General features: G+C 34.1%; 1 long non-coding RNA gene across 2 annotated transcripts in view; it reads left to right on the top strand.

The window, feature by feature from the left end:
* Positions 1-782: 782 nt before the first annotated feature.
* The window catches only part of LOC137637582 (uncharacterized), a 29984-nt gene continuing 23048 nt past the window's right edge, over positions 783-7718 (top strand). The window contains exon 1 of one of the 2 annotated variants that reach the window (XR_011043719.1): positions 783-888. This is a non-coding gene — a long non-coding RNA (uncharacterized lncRNA). Of the gene's footprint in view, positions 889-1918; positions 2037-7718 lie in introns of those variants that run through there. The other variant, XR_011043718.1, reaches the window with a different exon arrangement.

The following is a 7718-nucleotide window of genomic DNA, read 5'->3' as shown; positions in this document are numbered from 1 at the left end:
AGGAGATGCTAAAAAATGACGTAAAACAAGTCAACTGGTTACCAGGATCATCCCAGCTTGCTGATTGCCGGACAAAAAGTTCTGGTATGAGGTGAACAGTTGCTTACTGTATTTTGTACAGGTCGCTTTGGGAATATTGAGATCTAAATGTTGTTGCTTGGTTGAGTGTTGTCTTGGTATGTTCACTCACATATTTTACAATTGATGGATCTTTATTTTAGATGTCTTGTGTGGAGAAGAAGGTCTTGGTTTTAAACGTTGCTGATTTTCAGTCTTGAAATTGTATGGAATTGTAGCTAAAGGTTTTGGTTTTAGATATTGCTGGTTTTGAGTGACCTTTTTAATATGACATTGCATGTTTTACTGGAAGAAAAGAAAGAGAGAGGGGAAAATTTGTGGGTTGTTTGTTCGGTGGTTTGAAGTGTCGGTCGTATGATGGGGTGGGTGTGGTGGTGGTGGTGGTGGAGAGGTGAGGCCGGAGGGTGGAGAGCAGGTGGTCTTTCTTTCTGATGGCTGCTTTCCCGGTCCCATACAGCAGGAGAACCCTATTCTTTACAGGACCTCCTCTGTCGTTTTACCTTATTCGTTTAGAGTAATTATCGTTTCAGATCGTTTATTGTTCATTTACTGTTAAATGGTCACTGTTGTATGACTGTTGAACTAAGAACGTTTCCAGTTTACTCTTGAAAGCCTTAATGTCTTCAATCATTCGAATGGTTCGTGGGAGCTTATTATATAGTCTCGGGGCCGCATAGTTAAAGGATTTAGAGCCTAAAGTAGACATATATCTAGGTTTCAACGGTTTAAAGCCATCTGTAACTATTCTTTAGCGTGGATCAAGGTGTCACAGCGGGAGCGCTCCCAGGACAGGTCAACCAGCAACTTACTGTGAGTATACCTTCAATCAGAAGGGTGATTACATTACATCTCCCTTCATTTAAAAGGTATATATTTGTAAACATAGTTAAACAAACATAGGCTAATACCGGTATATATGGAGTCTATAGCCAAACTATAAATCCTAGATCTTAAAATACTATCTACTTTCAGTGTATGGTGATACTTTTATTATTCTCAAGTAAATCTTACTCATTCTATATCACACAATTATATAAGCTATGGAAGATAATATTCTTAAGGGCATTAACGTATAATATTTGTTACGATGACATTATATATACATAAATAAAAAAATCTTCATGGTCATTGAATATATTATAGTTAGCCTAAATAAAGTTTTCTCTAAATCAAAACTTGTACCGTTTTCTTTTTCTTAAGGCCGCTGATCTAGGGGTAACTTGCTTATAAATTTCACTCGTATACTGTACATCAATTAAATATCAAATCAAATTCATACGAATATCATCTGAACTCCTATTGTAATTGATTTAATCTATTTTAAAAATATTTAAATATATTTTAAGAAAAATACTATAATTTTAGCTGATGAAAAGGCTATAAAACTCAGACAGTGGTGGAGGTCCCTGATTGGTTGAAACACTTCCCTAACTAGTGGGGCAACTTTTGGGAAATTATCCCCAAATCTGGTAACTTAAAAACACTCTCTAAATATCCTTGATTAATTCAGTCTTCAATTAGATTTATAATGAATGAGAATGACTTAATTACGTTTTATTGTTTTCCTTTGGTATGACCATTACAATTATTATTTGATTGATATAAATTTCAGAGCACAACTGTAATCAGACCACGAGTTCAAGATTAAAAAATTGTTTTACTGTGTGTGGTTTCACAAATACCATAATTAAAATTGAATACAGAATATATCATAATCATAGAAGATACAGGAGTACATAGTACAGTATTCAGTAGGCTCTAGGTTCAATTTTTGTTGGAGACTACCTGGAGAAAGTAATTCTGATCTGGGGAACTTTTAGGTGACCTCTAGGGATATCCTTGACAGTGTAGATAGTAGAAGAAGATTCATTTCTGTCCAAGACACAACACAGAGAGGAAGAAGGAATTATGTTTTTTTATTTTAAATTGTGATTCTGTGAACAACGAAGGCTTAATGGGTAAGGAGGGACACAATTTTACAAGGTTTTGTTTGTTATGTTCTCGCTTTTGTTTTATCAATCAAAAAACTGGATATTCGAATATATTATAGGTGTTGTAGGTCACCATGATTGATAGTAAACATCAAATTTCTCTAAGGGTCTTTTAATAGCGAAGAATTTTTATGAGAAGACATTTCCCAAAATGCTCTTTTTTCGCGTGTGGTGGTAATCTCATAATCAGTGAAAAGGTGAAAAGTTATTAGATGAGATTGTTTCTAGATGTGGTTTTAACTTTTCGATTAACAATAGGATGGTGTATAATTGTAGCTGTGTGGTTTGGGTTCTAATTGTGCACACTGTAATCACCTATAATTGTATTTTTTACCATAAGAATAAATTGAGATATTAATGCCTATAGCCGTAGGCCTAGATTCTATAATCCAAATCAAATGTCGATAATATCTACTTTCAAAGGATTGTTTTCCTATGATTGAAATATTTTATTTGATAAAATGAACTGTTTTTAAATCACATGTTTTAATTCAATCTGATAAGAAATTTTATTGATATTTTTTTTCACATTTTAAAATTGTGAATGTAATATTGTTGCATAGATATTGTGAAAACTCTGTAATTTTGAGTAAATTATTTGCATTGCAAAAGTGTAATTAGGAACCAAGAGTTTCAGGTGATGTGTGTTGGAAAGATATTCGTTAGTTGACCAAAAATGTATTTCAGTGGATAACTCAACACTCATTCTTAATTTTACTAATACAAAAAATTAATTCTTACTTTTATGGGTTTATTTCTCGCCCTCCATCAGACAATAAGAGTCTGTTCATGCAGGCCTTGGTGTGTGAAAATAATTTCTTTCCAGTTAATATTTTGCTCTGTATCTTATCAGTTATTTCGCTAGCATTTGTATTCAGGCTTAATAGTTTTTAGGTCACTATTATAACACTTTCTAAAAAGATAAGTCTTCAGGTTTTTCTTGAAAGCTGCCACATTTTTGCTATTCTTGACATCAAGTCATAGCTTTGTTATAGCTCATACATATAGTTTTTAATACACATATAATTCATTTGAATGCAAATACAGACAATCCACGGGACAAATTTTAATAATTTTGATTTTACGAAACAATCATTGTCTCGTTTTCCATGAGTTTGAAAGTCCTTTGCCAGCTATGCCCACCAATTAGGCTCTCTCTCTCTCTCTCTCTCTCTCTCTCTCTCTCTCTCTCTCTCTCTCTCTCTCTCTCTCTCTCTCTCTCTCTCTAAATTGCCGTGATAAAAGCTCAAGTAGGAACATGGCTTTTTATTTAAGTTTTTGGGATATATTTTTGGGAAAACCTTTACAGAAACGATTTATTTTGTATGCAACTCGTTTTTTTTTCTCATATTCCATTAGCGAACAGGTATAAGTACCTCATTAGTGATGACTAAACTCGTACTGTAAGGGGGTGTGGGGTTCCTTGCCTGTTTTTCGACCAACCAGACAGAACTGGTTTTTTGTATATTTCTTCTTCGTTTAAGAGGGCGGGTCTACTCGGTATCAGTGAATTTGAAAAAAGGGATATTTTTAATCTGAAAATGGAAAACCTTATTTAGTAATTAATACCTACAGTCTTCGTTTAGTATCAAGGTAAAAAGTTGAATTTATTTTGCATTAATTAATTTTGTTACTAAGCGACGTTTACCTTCATGGGGAAATTGCTGGTGACATTATCATTTTGATTAAAAAACCTTGACATTAAGTAACATGAATCGAAGGCGTGACTTTTGATTATAGTTTTGTACCATGTTGCCAAATGTGCAAATTCACTTCATTAAGCACCTAAGTATCTGTGCAACAATAACAACAGCAAATGCAGACGCTTCTAGTCCACTGAAGGACAAAGGCCTCAGACAAGTCAATTCATATTTGGGGTTTTGCCAGGTTTCATCACCACGTTGGCCAAATGTGGATTGGTGATGGTGGGAGACATTGGTCTGGTCGCTCACAGAAGGCGGGCAATAACTAATAATTAGCAACAAAAATACTTTTACTTTAAGGTTGGTTATAAATGATCAGTGCTTCTGTTTTTTGAACCATTATAGAATGAGTGCAAATGCTACAACAATTATTATTTCAATCTAACGAATTGATTCTTCACTTTTGACAATGTAGTAAAGAAGGACCAGTGCTCTCATTTTCAAGATAGTTACCTGAGTAATTTTTTTTTGGATTTAATGAAATTTCTAAAGTAATGGTACTTCAAGGTAATTTTAAGGTAATCTGGACTTTGGGCCTTCTAAATTTTGAGGAAATTTCAATCGTTTTCAAGTAACTTTTCTCTTGATTAACACCCTTTTTCTGTAAACATTGCTGCTTTCAATTTTAAATTGACACTCCTCAGGCACAGTAAAAAAAAAAAAAAAATTGTGACAAATCCATACAGCCTATCCCTCCCTACATTCCACCTAATTATCTTACTAGTTTATAAAACTAGCTATATATATATATATATATATATATATATATATATATATATATATATATATATATATATATATATATATATATATATATATATATATATATATATATATATATATATATATATATATATATATATTACGTTTTATGAGTTTTTTAGTATCTAAGGTAATTGTTCGAAATTTTAGGTAATTTCTGAGGTATTCCCTTGAACGTCACATGAGAGCCTTAGGAACGACTCAAAGTGGTTGAACATTGGCTGTGACATCATACTAATATGGCAATCTTTATTTAAAGTAACTATTTAGGAAAGATTTTAAAATTACTTCTTTGTTAAATCATGTTTGTGTTTCTCGGTGACATGGGCAGTCTTGTATGAATTGCTCAACTTGCTCGTATGCCCCCCCCCCCCCCCCCCCAAAAAAAAAAAAAAAAAAAAAAAAAAAAAAACATACATCTGTTTAACCAGCTACTATAAAGAGCTACTCATGCGGTTGGCCCCATAAATGAAATTTACTTAAAGGGATGTTATTTTCTGGCCCTGTCACATACAAAGGACCTCTAGGCACTGCAGGGCCTACAAGGTCAGTTTATCGTATAGATTCTAAGGTATTTTGCACATCACTTATTTCGTGTTTATCAAATGCTTTCATTTTGAAATTGGTATTATTTAGGTTTAGCATTTATCCTCGCCTTATTTGCAATGACACATTCACTATTAGTTTTTATGTGTTGGTTCTGGAAGAATCGTAATAAGTTAAGACGAATTTTTTTGTGCAATTCTGATATTTGAGAAAATATTCTTTGGAAAACCTTTATTGATGCGTCTTGTATTGTCTTAAACCGCATCAATATTTTTCTATCATTCATTAGTGGACAGGTGTAATCAAAGCATTAGTTAATGACTACACACTACTGTAAGTTGGGGCGGGTTTCTCTAGTCTGTTTTTCGACCAGTCAGGCAAAAGTGGTCTTCAACAATTTGTCATTTTTTTTTTTTTAACTTTTTTTTAATCTGTAACTTTAATCGAAGGCGTGACTATAAAATCTTTGTATGTACATCATTTCATCTTTAACTATAGTCCATTTCTTTTAGCGAGGTATATTTGCACCGACTCGCAACGGTGCCCTTTTAGCTCAGAAAAGTTTCCTGATCGCTGATTGGTTAGAATGATCTTGTCCAACCAATCAGCGATCAGGAAACTTTTCAGAGCTAAAAGGGCACCGCTGCGAGTCGGTGCAAATATGCCTCGCTAAAAGAAATGGACTATAGTTTAGATTCTTGTTAATTTTACGGTCGTGGTAAATGGAAATGTTTATAAAAAGTTTGATACTTGACTTTAAAGTATTGTCAGTGTAATAAAATATATTTTAATTGAACTACTTTACTTTACTTTACTTTAGAGGTTTATTTCTCGCCCTCCATCAAACACTAAAGGTCTGTTCAGGCGGGCCTTGGTGTATGAAAAAATAATTCCTTTCCAGTTAATATTTTGCTCTGTATCGTTATCAGTTATTTCGCTAGCATTTGTATTCAGGCTTAATAGTTTTCAGGTCACTATTATAACACTTTCTAAAAAGATAAGTCTTCAGGTTTTTCTTGAAGGCAGCCACATTTGTGCTATTCTTGACATCGAGTGGAAGGTCGTTAAAGAGTCTCGGTGCAGCATAACTGAACGTTCTTCCTCCTATTGCATGATTCACACTAATTTCGAATAGTCTATGGGGGTCATCTGCATGTCTAACTCTTACAGTGGCGCTGGTAGCTTCAGGGTAGGGGATCAAGCAATCACGAAGATATTTTGGCTTATCACCTGTAAGTGCTTTGTGAGTCAACAAGCAAATTTTAAATTCAATCCTAGCCTTAACAGGTAACCAATGTAGATCGATCAGTGCAGGAGTTATTCTCTCCCGAAATTTAATGCCTTTTATCAGTCTAGCCGCCCGGTTTTGCACATTTTGAAGCTTCATTAGTAGTGTATTGGGCAATTTGTAGTACAGAGAATTGCAATAATCAAGCCTTGATATTACATGACTCACCACTAAAATTTTTGTACTGCCCTCTGTTAAATATTTTCTAATAAATGCTATGTTTCTCAGGTGATAGTTACACACTTTCACTGTGTTCACAATTTGGTCCTTCATTGACAAATTACAGTCTATCAGTACACCCAAATTTTTCACAACAGGCACAATCCCAACATCAGCATCACCAATTTTTATACTTTGAATTAACTGGTAATTCTTCAAAGCCACCCTTGTGCCAAAGAACATACATTCTGTTTTATCATCATTTAATTTGAGCTTTTTCCTCTGCATCCATGTTTTTATTTCAGTCATTATCTCGTCAATTTTCTTCTTTGTATCTTGTGTTGTTGAAATTGAGAGGTAAAACTGAGTATCATCTGCATATAGTTTAAAACCCACTTTGTGTTTTTTCAAGATGTGTGATAGCTCGATAGTATATATGTTAAACAAGATAGGGCCCAGGACACTACCCTGTGGTACACCCTTCATAAGAATTCTCTCATTGGATCGGTTTCCAGAAACTTCTACAATAGTCTTCCTGTTCACTAAGTAACTTCGCAAAAATTTCAGTGCTTCCTGAGTCACTCCAATAGACTTCAAGTCGTCAAGTAAGTACTCGTGCACAACAGTGTCAAAAGCAGCACTAAGATCTAACATAATTAAAATTCCACACTTTCCCCCATCAAGAAGACCTATCATATCATTCATTAATACAATAATCAACAACGAAAGTATTTTGACTTTTCTAAGAGTAGCTATGAAGTACCAGTTTTTCTGTAGAGTTTTAATTCTGAAAGTCTTTGTCGAGATGTTATAACAGTTATACCCTTTCTTGGTAGAAATACCTTGACGAGGTTAAAGAGTTTGCGTATAGCCACGATGAGGGAAGTTGTACTGGCCAGGGCCACCCATACTAGGTTAATTTGCTGTGAGCTATCAGAAAAAACTCTCCCACCATGAAAAATGGCTAAACACCAGACATGAATTGATCTGAGGCTTTGTCCTGCAGTGGACAAGACACGGCTGCATTTGTTATATGTTATAATTTTGATCCAACTACGTACAAAATTGGCTGTATACAGATACTGAGGCACTTAATGAACTTAATTTATACTTTTGACAATATGGTACAAAACTAATCAAAAGTGTTCGTACTTAAGCATTGACTCCCCAATTATGGAATATAGCAGTGAC

This window comes from Palaemon carinicauda, chromosome 3, assembly GCF_036898095.1.
Source record: "Palaemon carinicauda isolate YSFRI2023 chromosome 3, ASM3689809v2, whole genome shotgun sequence".
NCBI lineage: Eukaryota > Metazoa > Arthropoda > Malacostraca > Decapoda > Palaemonidae > Palaemon > Palaemon carinicauda.
This window is presented reverse-complemented; position numbering and strand designations above follow the sequence as displayed.